This window comes from Lithobates pipiens, unplaced genomic scaffold, assembly GCF_037356315.1.
Source record: "Lithobates pipiens isolate NorthernLeopardFrog02 unplaced genomic scaffold, aLitPip1_a1.2 Scaffold_19, whole genome shotgun sequence".
In the NCBI taxonomy this organism is placed as follows: Eukaryota; Metazoa; Chordata; class Amphibia; order Anura; family Ranidae; genus Lithobates; species Lithobates pipiens.
Window position 1 is genome coordinate 317241986 of NW_027507764.1, and position 23741 is coordinate 317265726.

The window sequence follows — 23741 nt, forward strand, 5'->3', positions numbered from 1 at the left end:
CATGCATAATAATACAAAAATGTGTTTATGCATTTTATATGCAAGCTATGATATATTATTATGCAAGATTATCATTGTAAGCAGATTATTCAATAAACGGTTTAATATGCCTGTAGCCACTTTAGGACTGTGCAAAAATTTTTAGTTGTCTTTGGTACCTCAACCCATTTCTACATGAATTATTTGACCATCCCCTAGCAAGTTTTATATTGCAAGAAGACATGATTTTTTTTTAATTATTGTAGCTGTGTGTGTGTGGGTGTGTGTGTGTGAGATGGGAGCACTGGGCTTCAAAGGGAGGCTACTAGAAGCCTTTGGATCAACCTCCCTATTTACTTCCCAGTCATGGTTGGCCAATCATGGGGCTCATAGTAATCAGAGAACACTTGGTATTATGACAAATTTCCCCTGTTTTCAGTCAAGTACTCTGTAAAAAGCAAGCTGCAGCTCAGCAGCTTATGGTCCATGAATCAACAACCATATTTAGCTGAGTATTATAATTCCGTGGAAAGTAACATGCTTTCACTCTGCAGTGTTGTGTTTCCTCTCTTTCCAGCTGAAAGTTTAAAAAAATCTTTGTTAGAGGATGTCTAAACTCAAGGACAAAAATGTAACATCTTGCAGTGTATTGCCCTGTACACATGGTCAGATTTTCCGATCTTGTTGGAAAATCCAATTGTGTTTGTGCTCCATTGGACTTTTTCAGTCAGAATTTCCAACACACAAAGTTGGAGAGCAGGATCTAAAATATTCCGACAACAAAATCCAATCGTTTAAATTCCAAATGTGTGCAGACAATTCCGACGGACGAAGTGCCATTCATGCTCAGAATAAATTATGAGACAAAAGCTATTGGCTACTGCTCTCTTTATAATCCCGTCGTATGTGTTGTACGTCACCGCTTTCTTGTATGCAAGTTTAGGACAAAATCTGTGGGAGAAAATCCAACAAATTTTGTCATCGGAATGTTCGACTATGTGTACAGGGCATTAGAGTCCTTACACATAGTGGCTATATTGTTTTTTTAGGCACAGAACATTTTCAACAAGTACAGAAAATACCTGTTGATCTTACTAGAAATTAAGTGTTCTTGCCACTTCATGTGAGCTGAACTGCAAACAATGCTGTCTTTATTATGTAAACTACTAATCTCCCATCTCCCATGTAAAGAAGATGAATTAAGGGAGACATATTTGTAGTCCTGCCTGGAGGGCAACCCTGCCCCCCTCCATAGCTACAGTGGAGTGAGTGAGCAAAGCCTCCCAGGGACAGTAAATTATTTATTTGTAGGATAATCAGGTAAAATAAAGGAAAAAAGCCTGAAAAGAAAACAAATGCAGCCATCTCATCTAAAACTAGCTTTGGTTTGTTTTTTGGCATTAGATTTATTTTAATCTCCATTAGGGTATTGCAGATGGAAGGATGCCTAACTGAGATCCCAGCCAATTTATCTCTCACACTTTCAGAACCAACCTCATTCCTCTTTCTAGGTCATGTAAATGTGGCACCTGCACTTTGATAGAGACATTTTCTCTCAATTCATGTACTGGCATTGTCACCAGGGTATAAAATGAAGGAATATCTCCCAAACAGGAACATAGAAGGCAAAAAAAAAATACTTAATCGAGTTCAAACTATTCCTCACTCTATTCAAAACTAAAAAATTTTGCCACAGAAACACTTTAAAGTGGTTGTAAACCTCAGTCATGGAACCTGAGCAAAGCACATGTATCTGTAGTGTTTACTTATCTCTCGCTAAAGTTCTAAGTGTTGTTTCTTTCTGGTGCTTTGTTCCTCTGTTAGAGCATATGCCACTTCTGAGAAGTTTTCCTGGCACATGAGCACATGAGATAAAATTTGTGTTGGGGGGGGGAGCTCAGAGCAGATCTTGTCTATTCAGAACACAGTTCTTATGCTGTGTGTGTGTGTGTGTGTGTGGGGGGGGGGGGGTCATTTCCTCCAATCAGCTCTCACACACCCTGTAAGTGCAACCTCATTTTTGTGCTCCTGACAGATGAAAAAAGATTTTTAACACAATCTGCCCCTTTGAAGGGGTGTAGGGAAGAGAAGTCTGCAGATAAACAAGTAAAACCTATGCAGGAGGATTTGTTTACTCTCTGTGTATCATGTGAGGCTGTTCACTTCACTGGGTATATGTGAGGGTTTACAACCAATTTAAAATGAATATCATTAACACAGGTATCCACAATGATATATTTTGAAAATAAAAATACCATCAACATGGCAAGCTAGTTAAAGAATGTTAAAATGAAAATTCATTACTAAAAAGTGGTAGATTTACATTAAATAAGTACTGCAGGTGTCTTCTTTTATCAGTGTTTTTCCTTTCCAGATGCTTTTGATATGTTGGATTGAGTCACTGTAAAGACATTACAGTGGAAAATGGGCCATGAAAATATTGCAGCAAAGGATATAATTTGCTATAGGTCCTGTAGGATGCTCATGATTCCACATGTGAAATTCATAAAAAAGGGTATTTTTCTCAAAAGTATGGTGTACTGTAAAATAATCTACTCTGAGTTAAGTGAAATAAAGTGTCCCTTTTTGGTGATAGCTTCTTGTAAAATTACTACAGTACAGAGATTTGTTGGTTTTACAATATACTGCTCTGTTAATACCCAGAAGTATATACTTTTATGAATTAGGTTGTGTTATAGGGATTTCAAATCCTCAGTGATTTACAGCTGAGGCGAGACCCTTTAGCATCAAATTTTTTAAACAATACCGGCAGGATATATACGGTATCAAAAGCTAAAGAGGTATGGAGTCCTTGTAATCATGGTAAGTAGGGAAAATATCTACAGTGGTGTTAATTATATAACAAATGTTAGGACTTAAACAGGAACAAATGGTCCGCCAAGCAGAATTCTCATAGGTTTTAAACACCCTATATTGAGTTTGCAAAGGAGTTACAAAGTTATTGTTAAGCAAACAAAACACCTACCAAATTTCAAAAAGTTGGTTTGCTAAAAAAAAGCTTTAATTGCCTTGGTCATGAGGGGCTTAAAGCATTTGTATGGCTAAAGAGCAGGCATTTACAGATGACGTATTGTCATTTGATATACAGTAGACACCACCTAAATTATTCTCAGTATTATTGTTATACTGATGAAACTATCTTCTAGGTGTCATTTTGAGCATATACTTAAAAAGCCTATTCTCTTTCATTTCACTTTCATTTGTTCTACACAGCAAAATAAAATGTACTGTATTGCCAGCGAAACATTCAAATTTGCTTTGCACTTAATGAGCACTTGGCATTTTGACCAAATCTCTTGCAGTATTGTTCATATTGTCTTTCATTATCTAAAAACAGAACATAGTTCTCTTTTAATCTTTGAATTAAAGAAAAAGGTAGTAATTACACAGCATACTCCACATGCTACAGTTGAAGACCCAATTCCTCTATTTTATTTTATATAGCTGATGTCATTAGAGTTTGAATAATTTCTCCTGCTAGAAACACTATGATGCTTCAAAAACATTATGCCTTAACCTACCATGCGCTTATAATAGTGGTATGTAAAATCATATGCATTTAGTTAAATACTTATTTCTATACCATCTATATTATGCATGGATCTAATATGCTCCATCTGAAAGCATGATCTAACAGTTATTAGCTCTACTACAACAAATTTGCGAAAAAGCACATGTTCATATCTTTTATATATTTAGAACATGTTTTTTAACTACCTATTAGTTTAAGGGATCTATATATAAAACTCAATATACTGTACATAAGTGAAAACAAAAGTAATCTTTACTATCTATTTGGCTCCATAAAGTTCTAAGGGGCCCTCTCCAGATATAGGAAATGCTCAAATGAGACAACCTTATAATGTATATGTCTTTAGGGAATCAACTTCACAGACATGGAGCGTAACAAGAAGATCATGGAGATTGCTAAAGATTACTGAAGGCTACATCTGCCAGTTTTAGGTGATCAAGCATCCGGGGCAGGCAAGAGTTAATTATTTTAAGGGGCTGGACAAAAATGGCAGCCTTACTCTTTCTTTAAGCACAGTTATGCTGTCAATCTAAGCCATCTACATTAATTCCAGATCTTACAGTTTGTGTTAATGCCCACCGCCAGGCTGAGCCTAAGCTTCCCAATCATGTGATCACTATGATTAGCTATTAAAATTTTTGGGGTGTGATGCTATGATTAGCTGTCACATGATCAGAAGTCTGTGATTCCAATTCCCAACTGAAAAAAGTGACCGGGAGCTGTCAATGACAGCATGATCACAGTTCTGGGGGAGCAGAGCTAGTGTACCCCCAGCACAAAGCTGCAGCTCCGAATGTACTCATATATGTGGCAGCACAGCCACCTCTGTGCTGTCACTAGGGTTACTACCTCATCCCATTAAAACCAAACACATATCAATTACACAGGTTTTGTAGCTGATTAAGGTAATAATTAAACTCACGTGGTGCCTTATATGGATTAAATCAGCCTCAGAACCTGTACAATTCATATGTGATTGGGTTTAAAGGGATGAGGTGGAAACCCTAGCTGCCACATATGTGCATACAGCTTCTGATTAAAAAGCAGCCACAACTTGAGTAGAAGAACTTGTCTCCTTCCAGCATGCTGAATATGGGGGCCTTTGCTCTCTTTAGAGAGGTCTAAAGCACCAGCTGTGTGAGTTAGAGCTTGAGATTCCCAATCAGCTGGAAGCATTAGCTTTGCTGATTGCAGAGCTATAGGTTTAACTCTCTAGGGGGAATATCAGACTTCTGCACAGCTTTGCTACAGACGGCAAATATCCTACTCTGCATTTGCTAGCCGAGGGCTCACAATTTTTTTTCCATAGCATACTTGGAAAGTAAACAAACTGTAAGAATAGATGTTTAGATGCACTTGAAATGCATTTAGCCGATTTACTCAGAAGATTCAATTGCTATTTAAAATACAATTATCCTTAAAAACAATCTGGCCCAAAACCTCTCCACAGAACTTCACATTTTAATAAATCAGTTTGCATGTGCATTTTCCATTCAGCATCACTTACCCTATGGCAAAATAGGTGGTGATTTTGATATGAATGCACACATAACAGATTTCACTAGAACAGGTGTACCCTATCACTAGGATAGTCAGTTAATGTGGATTGTCCCAATGGGAACAAAGATCACAATAAATACTAATAGATGTTAATATTATTCTTTACAATAAAAAAAAAAAAACATCTGGAGTCATTCTTTAAAGTAGATTTAAATAGCTGATGACTTGGTGAACTGCTGATTGCAGGCTTCAACAAGTAACATGAACAAAGTAGAGGCAGTACTAATTAGCTTTATTCATCAATGTTTTAGTGACATTCATGCATTCATCAGAGTGCAAATGATGTGTATGCTGATGAAACATTGGTGAATAATGCGTATCATCAACATTGAATTAAAGTACCTCCTACATTTTAATCTTAGTTTTTGCAAAGAATTCTACCACATAAGGACTATAAACACAGTTTCTATTAAAAGGAACATCATTCTCATAATATGTATGTTATAAAATTACTGAAAATGTGCTTTATAATATTTTGTTATACTCTACTGTAATTTCAATATATAAATACAATCTAGGTGAGCTTTTCGTAAGCTTAAGGCATTACTAGTTCTGTGACAGCATTATCTAAGTAGTGTGATGTGTTACATCCATTATGCAATTTGTTCACTTGTCAGTTAATATTCTTCAGAATATAGAGTCCACGGTTAATGTAACTTTACTCTTAGTTAATAACATCCAAGGTTTCCCACAAGCCAGGTTACTTGAAGTGGTAGAATTAATCTAAAACGAGATCAACTATTTACTGAGAAGTGTCCTTATTGAGAACAACCATGTAATAAATCTTTCACCTTGTGAAACAAAGAGTTGACAAAAGCATGTCAATTTTATTTATATATATATATATATATATATATATATATATATATATATATATATATATATTTATTTATTTTTTGTGAAATTATGAACCTTTCTTCCACTCTCAAATTATCTGACCTATGTTAATATGACCTTCATAGTATATTACCACTTTCATCACCTCAATTTTCAAAATACCTTTTAGAAAAAAATCATTATCCTAGAGTAACTTTTGCCCATATTCAACAAAAAAATAATACTTTTTAAGTGCAGTAACCCATAACAACCAATTTCGGATAAACATTACAAAATAAATTATAATTAGGTGCTTTGGATTGCCTTTTTTAGTGTGTGTAAATTTCAAATTCTAAAGGCATTGCTTTTGTATTATTATTCTAGCTTCCCTATGTACCATAATAGCATTAATGTACTTCTTTTGCAAAAAATAAAACAGCTTTCCATTTACTCTACACACACTTACCTTACTCTCTTCATGGCTGTTCAAAACACTTATCCATTACTTCTGCTTTACTTATTGGACAGACTTTAGGTCATGACACAGGAAGGAGTTGACCAGCTGAGGGTAAATGATGCAGGGTGTGTGCTAATGAGATCAGATGATCAACTCCTTCCTATGTCATGACCTAAAGTCTGTCCAAGAAGTAAAGAAGAAGTAATGAATACATGTTTTGAACAACCTTGAAGAGAGTGAGGTAAGCGTGTGTAGAATAAATGGAAAGCTGTTTTATTTTTAAAAAAAGAAGTAGATTAATGCTATATTGGTACATATGGAAACTGTAATTTAGAAAACAAAAGCTGAACAAAGGTGAATTTAGCCTTTAAGTGTTATATACAATTGTATGAAAATTCAGATAGTGTACTGTATGTGCTTATTACATAATAAGGTTTTGCTCTAAGCAATATATACAGTAGTAGTGTGAAACACCCAAAATGAGACCCTGTGAATTTTAGTGTTTGGGTCACATGACATATCTCAGAACAATATTTTATATTCTTTCCATGACAAAGACACATATTTTAACTACATCAGCCCTGATCACCTCTGCAGTTTTTATTTTTTGCGTTAAAAACAAAAAAGCTACAATTTTGAAAAAAAAAAAACACATTTTTTTTTTACTTTTTGCTATAATACTGTAAATATCCCAATTAAAAAAAAAAAACAACCCAGTTTAGGTTGATATGCAATAATGTACATATTTTTGTTAAAAAAATTGCAAGAAGAGTATATTGATTGGTTAGCGCCTACAGAATAGGTTATTGATTTATGGATTCATGGCATTTTTTTTTTAATAGTTATGGTGGCAATCTATGATTTTTATTGGGACTGTGACATTGCGGTGGACAGATTGGACACTTTTGACAGTTTTTTGAAACCATTGACATGTATAGAGCGATTAGTACTACAAATACCCCATGATTACTGTATAACTGTCACTGGCAGGGAAGGGGTTAACACTAGGGGGCGATCAAGTGGTTAAATGTGTTCCCTCACTGTGTGTTCTAACTGTAGGGGGATGGGACTGACTGGAGGAGGAGACCGATAGGTGTTCCTATATACTAGGAACACACAATCTGTCTCCTCTCTGCTGACAGGATGTGGATTTGTGTGTTTACACACGCAGATCCATGTTCCTGCTCTGTCATGAGCGATCGTGGGTGCCCAGCGGACATGGTCTCCTCAGTGACATGGCCGCGCATGCCCCCTATGCCCCTTGAAGGGGCAGCCATACAGCTACGGCGATTTCTGCAGAGGAGCCATTCTGCCACCACCAAATGATGGCAGGCAGTTGGCATGTGGTTAATAAAAATTATAATATAAAATAATATGTTATTACAGTCTTTGTCTTTTTATTAAGCAAAATAATTAATTTTAAAGGGTAAGTATGTTTGGATGTAAGATTGTGTATTGAGTCTCAGGACCCACAGGAGAGACTCTTATGAGAGTATTTGAGCATCCACTGTGCAAATGTGTCCAGTGGTAAGAACATTTCTCTTGCAAGCTATAATCATTACATAAGGCAGAGACCATCGGATTAGTAAGTGTGCATCTGGGGGACAGGATAAGTTTATATTCATTCACAATCTTCCTTTTTAGATTAATGTACATATAACAAAATAGGTTGTCTTTTATTCAACAATATAAATGGCAAACAGTGTATTTCTAACCTACTGGTCCTGCTTCAGGAAAAACTGATTGCCTTACTAGATATAGTACAGCCTTCTAGAACAGAATGTTCATATTTCTATCTATACTATAATGGTAAATTACTATTGCAAAGGTCAAATAGTCAGGGGACTATGTCAGAAGTAATTATGCAATGTAAATGAGGGCTCTCATGTCATAGGTTTAAAAATATGTAGGTGTACAATACTCCACATTCTACATTTCCTTTTATGACAATTCAGAATTATATTATATAAAGTTTTTTTTTGTCTTTATAATCGATAATCAGCAATCCAAAGGCTTAATCTTTTGTCACTTTGTATGCCATTTTAATAGCCAATTCCTTGCTCTGAATATTAAGTACCAGGTTGGCAAAGTTGAAAAATAGATTTGATTTACAGTGCCAACCAATTCAATTTTTTTGTCCATTATCATGCTTTATTGCCATAAATGGATTATTACTCAAATAGAAAGTAGACAAAAAGAGGGCACACCCATCTAAATGTAGGCTGTTAGATGAGATGATGAAACACAAAAGTATTGCTTTCAGTGCATATGATATAGGATAGGCATGTCAAACGGTGTAGAAGGTCTCCAGCATGTTGGTTTCACCTTGCAGAGTTCGGCAGGCAATAAGTCAGACTGTGTGCAGAGATTGGCAGACAAGCGGGTAACTGCAGAGATTGGCAGGCAAGCAGCTAGAGAGTGATGCCGCAACTGTCAGACTGTGGCGTGGAGCTCAAGCTGTCTCAAAGCCACCCAGCCATGGGAGATAACTTGTGCTCCATGCCACCGTCTGACAGTTCCAGCATCACTCTCCAGTTGCTTCCCTGATGATCTCTGCAGTTACCAGCCACTTGTACACAGTCTGGCTGCTTGCCTGCCAAACTCTGCAAGCTAAAACCAGCATCCTGGAAATTTTCTACACCACTTGACATGCCTTTTGTGTTTGCTTTTTTCATCTAACAGCCTGCATTTAGATGGGTTCATCCTCTTTATGTCTACTTTCCATTTGTGCATTAGGGTATGCAGGACCTATATTTGAGAAGCAACACCATCTTTACTCCTCTTTGGCACCTGTTTATTACAAACTTTTCCCAATTACCAGAACTTACTAGTGACCCCCCCCCCCCCCACACACACACACACACACACAGGCAGCGCTATAGTTCTTTCCATCATTATTACTCAAATAGGTTTTACATGAAGGACAGAGTAAAATAAAACTGTTTGCCTCTGTTTGAAGTTTAATTTATTTGTATTTGTATATGATAGGTCATTTAAAGCAGAGTGCTAGACAAAAATGAGATTAAAATAATAACGTATTAAAATAAAATAAATAAATAAATAAAACCATACTTTTCTGTAATATTCACCTTCAATTCAAAGATTACATAATACAGAATGCCCTCAGTTTGATGTCCAACATTATTCAACCCAATTCCTATGAGCCCATGTCACAATGGACCTTCCCAGACTGTAACTGTACAGTGAAAAGGAAATGAGTACAGTAATTAGCTCATCTCTTCATCACTCCTCTTTCGCTTACTATCAGAACGCTTCTTGTCAACACATTAATTAACTGAGTGGCTCTTTGTACTGATGCCAGGTTAAATTCAAGTACTAATAGTGCTTACAGTAAAAAAAAAAAAAAAATCTGATAATGTTTTAATGATTACAGAGTTACATTAACTTGTGTTTTCTGTCCGCCTAGAGTTCAGCTTAAAAATATTTAAAATATTATTACTAAGAATTTTTCTCTGTGTTTGCATTCTAATAAGAAAAGTGTAAACAGATCTACTGAGCTTTCATTTTATTCTGTTTCTGAATAATGCCATGTTAACACTTGCATTACTGCTAAGCTATTTTATCACTGTGTAAGCGTCAGTTTTAAAAACTTAAATGCCATGTCTAGAATGCTCTTTAAGAGCAAATACAGTCATCAATAAAATCAGTCAGCAAGCCTCTAATTCTTTCCAGCACATTATGAAACTGTGGTAAAATCAGAACTTCCTGATGTCTGTGCTGTGTAATTAAATCAGCACGGATGCTCTTTCCCACCTGGCTTTTAATATGTTTGAGATAGAAAAGAACCAGCAGTGTCCCAACATTCTAAGCAATGGCTTTCCAAAATAACCAGATTACCATTAAACAGAAGTGGAGTGCACTGGGTCATTACAGCGATGCTTGATTGAAAACTAAAATGCTCAACAATTACTCATTTTTGGATTTTTGTCCCTCTTTTTAACCAATTTTTGTATAAATAAAATGTAAAAAAAATACATTTTATTACACAATTTGTGTCTGTGGGTACCTAGATAGTAATTTTTTTTCTTTGCTAGGGTTTCAGTGGGGGTAACCCCTGGTTATACAAACACAAAGTGCTCAATGTTCTCTGTGTACACATTAATGTGTAATTTTGACTTGAGAACACCTGAGATATGATGAAAATATTTAGAATGGTGCTTTTTAATCTCCTTGACGGTATTGCCAACTGTGGCTTGGCGTGGATTTCCAGCACCAAAAGCGGTAACCCCAAGCCACACTCGAGATAACATTGCAGGATCCAGGTACAGCTCAACCTTGTCCCTAGTATCCTGCAATGTCTCCCCACTCTGTGTATGAGCCGTCCTCCGCTTGATTCATCACTGAGCCGAGCTGCGTTCCCTGAGAGCGTTGTGACACACGATGACAGAGAACGGCGCCAAATTCAAAAAGTAAAAACACAATACATATACAGTACACTGTAATCGTACAGATTACATTACTGTATCAGTTTATTTCACATCCCTTTTGTTCCTAGTGGTTTGTCCAGTGCCCTGCATGCAGTTATATCTCATAAATACTGTTCTTTCTGCCTGGAAACTGGAGATTGTCCATAGCAACCAAAACCCTCCCTTTACATCAAAATTGGTTTTAGACCAGCTAGAAAACAGCGACAATAAATCAAAATCACTTGCAGAATTGAACGATAGTGATTCGTGGGGAAATTCGTCATCAAACACTGAAAGTAATGACAACTGAGCAAATTTCGAAGTTTTTGTTTTGATTACATCATTGAATAATGTGTATTATTGTTTTATTTTATTTGTTCGAATTATTTATAGTTATTTATTATATTATAATTTATGATTTTGTGTTTCAAAATTTATCATACCTGGGATGTCTACTAGACTCTTGTTTGGACAGATTTAAGTGAGTTATTCCTAAGAATTACAGGCCTACAATATAAAATGCCAAATTTCCATGCAAAATAATTGTACCGCTTTAAGCATCAGAAATCTGACATAATCATACCGCCAGGGAGGTTAAAATTATGTTATGAAACAGATTCTGAGCATCCCTGTACATCTAACAAAAAAGGCCCATAATATTGCATAAGTATTTCATCCAAAATCTGCTTGTTTTAAAGTGACCCAGTCATAAAACTAACCCAAAACCTCTATACCTGTAAAAATAGATGCTGAATACCTTTTGCACATCATCAGAACACCTTTTCATTCAAGAAAAATCCTCCATTAAGGTTTACTGGGAAACGAATGCTTCTGAGAGTTTTGATCTTTTTGGTCCCCCTTTATTTTTTGCTGGTTCCTCCTATCAACCTCCCCATTACTACTATGTACTATGTTACTACCCTGTGACAATGTGATGAGGTCAGTTTGAGGAATCGGTGAGCATTGGCTGGGACTAAAAAAAAACTAGAATCCTGGAATTGTCAGTTTTCCAGCTGAATTCAAGGGCAAATTTCTCCTGAAGGGAAGAACATTCTGGAGACATAGGAAAGGTACATATACTGTTGCTTTGTGTGCAGTTATAACAGTTTATGTTTTTTGCATAAGTTAAACGTGTTATAATTAAAGATGAATGGTGTATGACCAGGTTGTGAATGTCTAGAAGAAGAAGAAAATGCGAAGGCCCCAACACAAGAAAAAATCCAACCTTTTTCAATAACTATTTTGAGAGCAATTAGTAAGGGTGTTGCATGTTAGCAATGGACATTACAAAATCATCCACAAACTTCATGTTTATGGGCCCCTTTAATATTTACAGCATTCTAAACTGTGGGAATCTGATCATCATTTTTCAATTAAACAGCTTGCGAATCCAGTTTGTTTTATTATACAATCTTTGTTGTAATGCTTTTTGTTATAACTGTGGTCCATTTTAGATTAAAATACAGTTAGTCTTTAAAAATAATGTTACCCGTTTTTATTATCTAGTATTTAATGTGTAATTACATATCTGTATAATTTTGGAAAATGTTCAAGACTTAAAAAATGTAGCTTGGAACTTTACAATTACCCCATAGAGACCTATATTGTATTACATTTTATTACCTTGTATTTAAGCAGGTTTTGTGGTATTCTAAAGCAAAGCTTCAGGAAATTGACATAACTTATTCAAATTATTAATATTCATCGTATAATTAAAAGTGACACAATTTATAGCTACTGTATGTTTGTTTGCAGACTGTGACTATAAACTGGTGATAAATCACAATAAGCAATTCGTTCTACATACCAATGGACTACAGGTTTCCAAACAGTATTGGTGGATTTTTCTTGAACACGCTTATTCAGTCATTACAGTCTGTAAAACAAATCTAGAAAGGGCCAGCTTAAAATATTATTATATTATTGAATAGTGTAAAGCTACATAACTTAAGGGTTGAGGGATGCAGATGTTGGCAGTATGAGTTACCTACTATTACATATGTTCCAGTGTTTATGCCAATGATATTTGAGAAATATAAAACATCATCAGGTTCTTTAGTCCAAAAGCACCCATTACTAGGAGTACTAATCATTTAAGCTTCCAGTGCTGCATTAAAGGGGAACAGCATCTGTTATGGATTTGACAGTAATTAAGAAGTCTTGTAGGTAAACAGTCATGTTTTAAATAAACAAAATAAGCAAATAAAATGATTTTTTTTTAAAGAAATACTAAAAGCTGCACTCGAATTCTTGGATACGGAGAGATTTTTACCGCAGTTTTTCTATTAGAAGACCTAGAAGCAGTGTGTGTTATGGTACTCCATTTTAGAAGGAACTGGCAGGAGGAGTCATTAAAGATAATGCTGGTTGCAAGATCAGCTTTCACCACACTATGCCACTATTCAAATTAAAGACAAGCAAAGAAAATCTTTAAAGTGTTACTAAACCCAGTAACATGAAAACAGTCCATCCCCCTCACAGTGCACACAGCTTATAAATCTTCTTTTTACATTAAAATATTGCCACTATATACCTTTTTGGATGCTCTGTATACCACGGTTACATGATAAACTGCACAGTTTCTCCAGCGCTGAAAGTTCAGGTAAGAGGAGTTTTTCACTACCGCTTGTATACACGCCCACATGTGTGATGTCAATATTATGTGACCTGGCTAGCTCTGAGAACAAGTAAATGTTCTCGCCAGACTGAGCATGTGCAGGTTGGCTACCTTGCCTGTGTTAGATGGCCTTCCCAAGATAGACAGTGCAGGAGGAGGAGGATCTATGCATACAGGATAAAAACAGCCTTTTTTTCACAATGCAGAGGATTAACCCCTTAAGTTCCACAGTGAGTATAGCAAGCATGCTATACTGCATATACAGACTGATTTTACTGCTTGGGGTTTAGTAACACTTTAACTGCACAATAGTGCATATTTAACTTTTTTTGTTATTATTTCTTTGTTGTAAAAATATATTGTGACCATATCATATAACTGGCCATCACCTGGAAGCTCAGTATAACATAGATGACACAGTGTTCCTTCATGAAATAAGAAATTCTTATAAATGCAGTACAAACATTGCACTAAGACACTATCATGACCCATTTACTATCAATGCATCAGAGGTCCCACTGGAACTTGTTAAACATTCTACTGAAAAATTCATTGGAAGAACTGTAATAAGCAGGTGTATGTTGAATAACGCCTCAAGCTAAATTACAATGTTGAGGGTTTATGAGGCGTTTCCAGGAAGAGAATGTAAAAGAATATGTTTCATCTATGTAAATGACACTTTTGGGGTTATTTACTAAAGGAAAATCCACTTTACACTGCAAGTGCACTTGGAAGTAAAGTTCCTGTAGATCTGAGGGGGGCATGCAAGGAAAATAAAAAAATAGCATTTTAGCTTGCACATGATTGGAAGCAGAAAGTGCATACTGGGCCAATCAAGAAATAAATATATTCGGGGGGTTATTTACAAAAGGCAAAATCCACTTTGCACTACAACTGCACTTTCAAGTGTAGTCGCTGCAGATCTGAGGGGGATATGCAAGGAAAATTAAAAAAAAACTGCATTTTAGCTTGCACATGATTGGATGATAAAATCAACAGAGCTTCCACTTGTCGTGCAAAGTGGATTTGCCTTTCGTAAATAACTCCCAATGTGTTCTTAATATCAATGTCGGAACAGCAGAAAGTTTAAATCCATTCTGTGAGGTTACATGAGGACAAAAGAGCGTTTTATTATAAAAATTCTATCCTGTGATTTGATCAAATGATGTGTATTCCTTTTAAATTTCCTTTGTTGGGAGACTGTAACAATTGTGGAAGGAATTCAAATTAAAGTAGGTAGCCATCCACTCTACCAAGAAAGGACCTAACCTATAGATACTTATAAATTAAAGCTCCCAGTGTATTTTTTAAACAAATTTAAGCTCTATTAAAAAAAAACAAAAAAAACAAAAACAAACAAACATTGCTATAAGGTAGTTTTATGAAGGAAAATACTGTGGGAGATATTTAATAAAACTGGAGAGTGCAAAATCTGTTGCAGCTCTGCATATAAACCAGTCAGCTATCAGGTTTTATGGTCAAAGCTTAATGGAACAAGCTGAAGTTAGAAGCTGACTGGCTACCATGCACAGTTGCACCAGATTCTAAGTGCACCAGTTTTAGTAAATCAACCCCTGTATGTCTCTCTGCCATAAAATGTATTTCCCTGTTTGCTATGAAATGTTTTCTAATGTTACACTGATTGTCACTAGGGATGAGCCCGATGTTCGAGTCGAACATAAGTTCGACACAAACATTGGGTGTTCACCTGTTTGTCGAACAGCAAAACATTATGCACTGTTCGTGGCAAATTGTAAAGCCACGGAACACCGGTAAAGTCTATGGGACATTAACATGAAAAACCAAAAGTGCTCATTCTAAAAGCTTATATGCAATGTATTGCCATAAAAAGTGTTTGGGGACCTGGGTCCTGCCCCAGGGGACATGTACCAATGCAAAAAAAAGTTTTAACAAAACAGACTTTTTCGGGAGCAGTGATTTTATTAATGCTTAAAGTGAAACAATAAAAATTAAATATTTATTTAAATATCATGCTTGGTGGTGTCTATAGTATGCCTGTAAAGTGGTGCAGTTTCCCCATGTTTAGAACAGTACCACAGCAAAATTAAATTTCTAAAGGAAAAAAGTCATTTAAAACTGATCACGGCTGTAATGAATTGTTGGGTCTCGGCAATATAGATAAAACTCATTGAAAAAAACAACATGGGTCCCCCCCCAGTCCATTACCAGGCCCTTTGGGTCTGGTATTAAGGGGAACCCTGAGCCAAATAAAAAAATGGCATAGGGCCCCCGAAGATCCATACCAGACCCTTCAGGTCTGGTATGGATTTTAAGGGGAACCCTATGGCAACATTTTAAAAAAATGGCATAGGGTTCCCCCAAAATCCATACTAGACCCTTATCTGAGTATGCAACCTTGCAGGCCACAGGAAAAGAGGAAGGGGGGGGGTTCCCCCCTGACCCGTATCTGGCCACATGCCTTCAACATGAGGAAGGTGCTTTTATAGTAGCCCCTCAAAGCCCCTAGCCCCCATGTTGATGGGAACAAGTGCCTCATGCCCACAACCCTTGCCCAGTAGTTGTGGGGGACTGTGGGCAGGGCAACCAGATCCCAACCTCCCCTTATGTGAATTTGTAACAGGTACATTGTACCCCTACCATTTCACAAAAAAGTGTCAAATTTTTTTTTTAAAAAAGACAGGAGACACTTTGGCACAAGTCCTTTATTAAAAATAAAAAATAAAAATGTCCCACAATATAAATCCATCTCACGCCACCCGACGGACCGAAAAAAGAAAAAAAAAGCTGCAAAAGCTCCACCTCCACGTTGGGCTTCCACCAAGTAATGCTTATTCTTGATGACAGCTGTTATATAGCTGAGGGTGGGGCCATCTGGTGACGTAAATGAGTGGCCCTGCCCCCTCTAACACCACATGATGTCAGAGGAAGGCGGGGTCAACTTTTTGGTTTGGGGTTCCTCTTAATATTCATTCCAGACCCAAAGGGCCTGGTAATGGACTGGGGGGGACTCATGTCATTTTTTTCTGAGTTTTATCTCTATTGCCGAGACCCGACAATTCATTACAGCTGCGATCAGTTTTAAATGACTTTTTTCCTTTAGAAATGTTATTTTGCTGCGGTACTATTCGGTAAATGGGAAAACTGTGCCACTTTACAGGCATACTATAGACACCCCCCAGCCATGATATTTAAACGAATATTTCTCCCAAAAAAAAGGTCAATTTTTTAAATAAATTTGCATTGTTACATGTCACCTGGGGCAGGACCCAGGTCCCCATACAATTTTTATGACAATAATTTGCATACAAGCCTTTAAAATTAGCACTTTTAATTTTTCATGTTCGTGTCCCATAGACTTGAACTTTTTTTGTGTGCAAATGTTTTGCCTGTTCACATGTTCTAGTGTGGCAGAGGAGTGTTCAGCTCATCCTTAATTATCACCCATGCACAGCTTTGTGTACAACCGTGGCACCTGTAAGATGTTGGGATAAAGTATCTCCTTTCTGCAGTAAGTGGGCCATAATGTGTCATAGTTCACCTTTAATGAATTCATTCTTAGATATGTTTTTTTTTTTTTATTGTTTAACTGTTTTAAAAATCTATTGAAATGGTTTGTTTCATTGGTATACAATGACATTTTGAGCAACACTGCAATTTATAGAATATTTGGCTATGAAGGGTCCTTTTTGTAAACCTGTTGGGATTAAATGTGCCAGATGAACCATGAAAGGGTACAGTAATACATGCTTTCAATCACTGTAAGAAATCATTATCACATAAGAAATTTTCCAATGCATCTTGTATACAAGAAACAAATATTTTACAAATTAATTTTACCACATGTTTTGTATTCTTCCATTGGATTTTTCAATACAATTGCAGGCCTTGGACATTCCACCCACTGTGTGGGATTGAATATCTACCCTTATATTACTACCCTGACCTTCTTTGTACCCATAACCTTTGCTGAATTTTCAAATGTAAATAGGTCCGGGCACTAAATGTGATTTTGTATGGTCGTTGTATGATTCTTTTTGGATACATCAGTTATAACTCAGTTAGCCCTTGTACACACGGTCGGAGATTCCGACAGAATGTGTCCGATCGGACCGTATTGTTGGATAATCCGACTGTGTGTGGTCTCCATCGGACTGTTTCTGTCGGAATATGCGACGGACCAAGTTTTCCAACTTGTCTATAAAATTTTTCAACAACATGCTCCGATCGGACATACTCTGATCATGTGTAGCCTACTCCGACAGACAAAGTGCCACGCATGCTCAGATCAAATTCCTAGACCAAAGCTATTGGTTACTAGCCTGAACATAGTCCCGTCGTAATGAAATAACGTCATCACGTTATGTACAATCGGATTTTCCGACAACTTTGTCCGACCGTGTGTATGCAATAGTTTCGGACAAAATCTGTCAGACAAAATCCGTCGGACAAAATCCAATGGATTTGGTTGTCAGAATGTCCGACCGTGGGTACAAGGGCTAAGAGGAATCTTACACAATTACTGTTAGATGAACTGTCCAAAGATAATTAAGTAAATGTAGCAAGGCAATAAAATGAAAAGGAAGAATCTGCCAAGGGCAGTAGCCCAAGGTAATCACTACTTTAGTAAATAATTCCCAATTTATATTTACAAGCCTATATGGCATGAGGCACTAAGGTTGTTGTTTTTTTTTGACAATTACAGCCCTGGGTACAATCCAAGACTTGCCAAAAATATACAATGAATAAAGAAGAACATAAACAAATCCAAAGAAGGAAAGCCCATACTGTAAATTGATAGGCTGCATCTCAATTGTTACTGCCCTGAGCCACTAAAGCTCAAATTGCTTACATTGAAAAATGAAATAACCTTCTAGTGTGTAGAGTAATTTCCAACTGCCATTTTCCATTCTAAGTAGAAAACACTAGGCTAGATTAAAATTATTTTGGTCTGTTACCTTGGTACCATATAAAGTGTCCAGAGGCAATTGAAAAATGCAAATCACTTTAAATAACTGCATAATTACAAACTGTTTTGTAACAAAGTGATTTACTGTATTGAAGCAAATATTTTGTTAAAATCCTCACACAATCCTTCCCAATGATTTACCCAAAACAGATACAATAGCTTTGTAGTTTTACTTAGGCCATGAAGCAAGGTGATGTCATTACAGGCATAGAAGAACGACGATGCTATGCTACCATGATGACACTGCTTAAATGTAAATGAAAATGAATCCATGAAGGCTTTGAATAATCTCTGTAAACCTTGGGTAACAATAGAAATCTCTGACAATCCCTGATATAATTAGTAATAAATAACTGCAGCATAACTACAGCTAAGGCCTCATTCATTCCCCCGGTACACAAGAGTGACTGGATCATTTCAAATGCAGTTGATCTGTATAGCCCAACACAACCTCTTATAGAGTTGCTGCTGCACCCTACATCAACCCAGCTGCTAGGTCTCTGTATTGGAAAAGTCAGCAGGTGTCCAGAGAGCTACATAACTCAGCTGCATTTTAGCACATAATACCTTCACGCTGTGGGGTTTTCTGATGATCTTGTGGAGGATATCTTGCCCAATCTTGTTCCCCAATGCCCAAAAAAATCTTAAAAATTGGGAGCTAGGTTAACTATAGACATTTCTCAATAAAAAAAAAATGGAGTTCATAAGCTAGTTCCATAAGCTATAATTTTTGCATGTATATTGATTAGCTCATACAGTGAGTTATGCTTATCAATACACACATATACATTTGTAAGTTAACAATATATGAGGAGCCTCTATTTGTGACACACATAAACAGTGTAGCTTAAATGTGGAGATCGAAGTTGACAATGGTTTCAGTATTCATGAGAACTTTTTTTTATCTCAATAGTAATCCAGTGATTGAGAAGATTAAACATGGCTTTTTTTAACACAACCAAAATATTTGATAATTTTGACTTGGCTGAAAAACACAATTTAAGCCACTTACCAAATGTTGAATAGGCACTAAAAGTCCAACGCATGTTATTAGCCAAAGCATGGCGCTATGGTATTGTAAACACCACTACCCTATTATATTGCAGCAGTGCATTTACCTAGCTGTTCTCTAACTGAACAATGGTAGGTTGGAAATTGGAACAGTTCATCATTTATGCCATAACCTATCTACACAATGAAAGGAATTCAAGCATGTCTGCTCTCCCTATTGAGTAAAGGATCATAATAAGCACATTTTAGCCACAGAGTTATTAATATATAAATTATATTTTACCCAATTGCACAGTGCAACCAAGCATGATTTGCTGTTAAGACCACTAGTTCTGAAGCCTCTGACATATTACTTTAAAGCAAGCTTTATGCCTAGCACAATGTTTCCGCTTCTGCAAAAAGTAACCAATCAAATAGATAGTGGCATGAAGCAATGCATTGTCATGGCCATTCCGTATGCTAAAGAGGGGAAAGATATTCAGCAGTCTAGTTACACACAATGTAGGGTATATTTAGTGATTCCCTCCTCTCATAGTTTTCCCAGTAGAGGAATTACTGTAAGTGAGGCTGAGGTGGGTATCATTTTCAAATTAACCTTTCCTGTTTTGATGGTGCTTTACTGAGAAATTAATATTAAGAAATAACAACACAGTTTCAAGTACACATTTCTTACCCTATTACTCGGAAAGCTATTCTACAGAATGAATTACTTTGATAGAGGGTTGTAAAGGAGTTAGCAATGGATTGAGGATTTAAACTCCCCGGTGGGTATGAAAAAGCTAGCTGGCAGGGGATATGAAAACACTGTCCTCAGCTGAATATATAACTCTGTGTATTTAATTCCTAGTGATTCCTAGTGTTTGTATGTATCTGTCTTTCTATATATTATGTACTGTATGTATAGTATGCACACCACACATGTACACATCCACACATGTGTGTGTGTGTATATATATATATATATATATATATATATATATATATATATATATATATATATATATACTTGTTTATTATTATTGTCCACACAATATGGATGCACATTTCAATGATTTTTTTTTCCAGACGTTTGCGCTTTTCTTTTCATAAGCAGAAATTTTACTGTGCAAATGAGCACCAGTATTTGCAATGTTTTCAACAGGATGGGAAAAAAAAGCAGTCTATGGAAAGCATGAGACCGTCTCTAAAAAGCTATATTATAATATTGTCATATTGAGGATACTCCATGCTGATTTGTAATGTCCTGAAAAGTAATACAAAAATATGAAACAATATACAATCGCAAAACAACTTCCAATCTGTCATTCATTTTTTTTATTAGGAGTTGCTTCATGGACTATAAATGAGCCTTTGATTCGATTCTTTTGTTTAACAGGTTGGCAAGGCGATGGAATAGTCTAATTTAGAAGGGTTCCCATGGCACAAACAAGATTACCAGCTTATGCTCCAAAAAGTATTTATCTTTCTGCTCAGGCTATACCACATTTATAAAGCTGCTTATTTATTTTTTACAGCAAGTGTAGCTTTTGCATGACACATTTTAACTTTGCAGCATAGAGATAAAATATGTAATTCTGCTTTGTGGAGGTGCACTGCAGTCTAAAAGTTCAGCACTTTTTAGCTCAACGGCAAGCCTGGTTTAGAAAGGATTTCATTTTTACTACATCTTACACTGAAATAGATGGTATAAATATATATATTTTGACACACATCTGTCTGAGTCACTGAGAAATGCATCTGCACATTAGTCACTCTAAGATGCTATAAAAGCCACAAAGAGGGGTATTTTGAAAAAGATAGGTGTCAGGCATTTAGTAGAAGGGCACATTGAAATTTGGGATAGCTAGATAGAGAGATAGATAGTTAGCAAGATAGGTAGATAGATAGATATATAGATAGATAGATAGATAGATAGATAGATAGATAGATAGATAGATAGATAGATAGATAGATAGATAGATAGATAGATAGATAGATAGATAGATAGATAGATAGATAGATGTGTGTGGATGTACACACATATATGCACACCAGTACATTAGTATTTTTGAGGCATGCTTGAGTTCTAAGTCTAAAGCCATTTGTGTCTGAGTGGGCACATTTGTCTGACTGGGAAAGTACAAAATAATATATCTTGACACATATTGGAAATAATAGATGTGCATTTTAGTATAATAGAGATGCTTTTACAAGAAAGAAAGCTGAAGATTATAGGAAACAGCCCCATCTGTGTGAAAGCAGAACAGATAATATGCCAGTTATAAGAAGCTGGGTACTGTTTGTCAATGACTGCATGTGCTGGATCATTCTGGGGCTAGAGGGCTTGTTAGATTGTCTGGCTGCACCGAGGATCATGTAGCACATCCTTATGTTACAATAATTCCTGATCATGTAATGCCATCAACAGTTGCTTAAGGGCAGCATGTTCGTGTGTTTGGTCACGGTGATATGTTGCACATGTTACTCAAGAACATAACACAAATAACACGCATATTGCTTGTAATACAAAAACGAATAGCAAACTCTGGATTTTCCTCTTAAATTCATCATACTATCTTAGCAAAACACTTTGCGATGTACCAAGAAAGCAAATATTTAGTGCAGTGTTCTGTAGGCATAATATCATTCCATTGTCGTAAAGTGATTATTAAACACTCCATTCATTTTACCTGAAGCTGTACCTGACTATACACTAGACAGACCCATTTGTCTCACTGGAGGCACATGCTGCAGTTTTTAAATAAGCCATGGCATTGTGTAGAAAATGACAAAGGTCATTTCTAGAATACACATGTAAACACACACACAACACACACACACACACACTGCTTGGCTCATTGCATTAAGTAAACTCATGGCTATACAGTTAACTGCGCTGTGGTGAACAATCGCTTCTATACAAAGGGCTTCAGTTTGTCTAAAACTGCTGCCTAATTGCTGAATTCACTTCTAACATTAGCCAGACACACTGAATTAAAAGTTGCAATACTTACATACAAACAGCGTTCATCTACATCACAATGCAGCAAGCACTGCTGTCATCCTGTGAAAAGGATAACGTACGCTGAATGCAGAGATTTTATACAGAAATATCTTACCTTTTTTTTTTCTTTTTTTTTTATTCTGCCGCTGATCTGGAATTGTGGTATTGTCCGATTCAGCACCACAGCTTGAGCATTTGCTGCTATTTACCCTCTATTTGTGCTTGTATTTTCCCAAGGAATATTCTACTTGATTCTAACTCAGTCTTTTCCTCACAGTCACAGCATCACTTTTAACTCTAAGAGGCAGGAAAGCAAAGCCAAGGGGAAGCTCAGCCTGTGATTGGCTTTCATTCAGGGCTCCTGATTAATAAGGGAAGAAAAAAAAAAATCCTCTCTCACACAACACAGCAAGCCTCTGCTGAAAGAACTGCAGTACTTACCATGGGAAGGTTAGGGACTGAGAGGAACGCTGGCTTTTACCAGCAAAACGATTTGCAAGTGAATGCAGACAGTGGAAAGAGCTTTGTTAAACACCACATCTGTATAATGATTTCCTTTGTTTGAAATTTTTTAACGTAATCGTCAATCAGATTCCACGATCTCTATATTTCAGAGGCTGGGGGAAAAAAAAACATAAAAAAAAAATATCTACATGCATCAAATTTTAATTTAGAAGTTCTGGAAATGGTCCTATTTTAAAATGAATGTCACAGAACTGAAATGGCTTTGTTTAGGCTGAATAGATACCCAAATTTCATGTGATTTTCTTTGTTGGCAATCTGATATCAGCAAGCGGTGTTCAATTTCCATTTGAGGTAAGAGCATCTCCTCTGCTGCAAAATCCTCCTTCTGTTCATCACATAAATCACCATCCTTCTCCAGGCTTATTTACCCTTGAGTTTATGTCAGCTAAAGCCATATCGGGCCAAACTGATTTCACTGCTAAATAGATTTTTTTGCAGCTTTCCTTCAGCATGAATATTTCTGCATAGTGGCATGCCAGAATTATTTCGATTTATTTCTAGATTTCGGGATAATTTTAATGTTTGGTGGTCACACTTGTATTTTGTAAGCTATTAATAAAATATTTTTTTAAATTCTATGTTAATGAAGACCTTTATACGTTGTTATAAAATGATTTCAAGAAGATCAGATATTTTTTTTTCCTTTTTAAGTATAAGAGGGGATTTGGTGATATGGGTACTTTGCCAAGTTCATCAGTTAAAGTACTGATCAAACTAGCTAATCAGCAGAGACTGATACAACTGTGAGGATGATGATTTTAAAGTGTTGCTAAAAAAAAAAATCTCCCTTTATAGACACATTCCACTCTATTTTTAGAGATTGTATGTTGCGTCCTACCTCCTGCCCCTCCCTCACACTCCTATT

General features: G+C 36.3%; 1 protein-coding gene across 2 annotated transcripts in view; it reads right to left on the reverse strand.

The window, feature by feature from the left end:
* The window catches only part of LOC143996775 (cadherin-10-like), a 639446-nt gene extending 616723 nt beyond the window's left edge, over positions 1-22723 (reverse strand). Inside the window, exon 1 of one of the 2 annotated variants that reach the window (XM_077492037.1) lies at positions 22467-22723. The gene's annotated coding sequence lies outside the window, so the exon portion shown is untranslated. The remainder of the gene's footprint in view (positions 1-22466) is intronic. The other variant, XM_077492038.1, reaches the window with a different exon arrangement.
* Positions 22724-23741: the final 1018 nt, after the last annotated feature.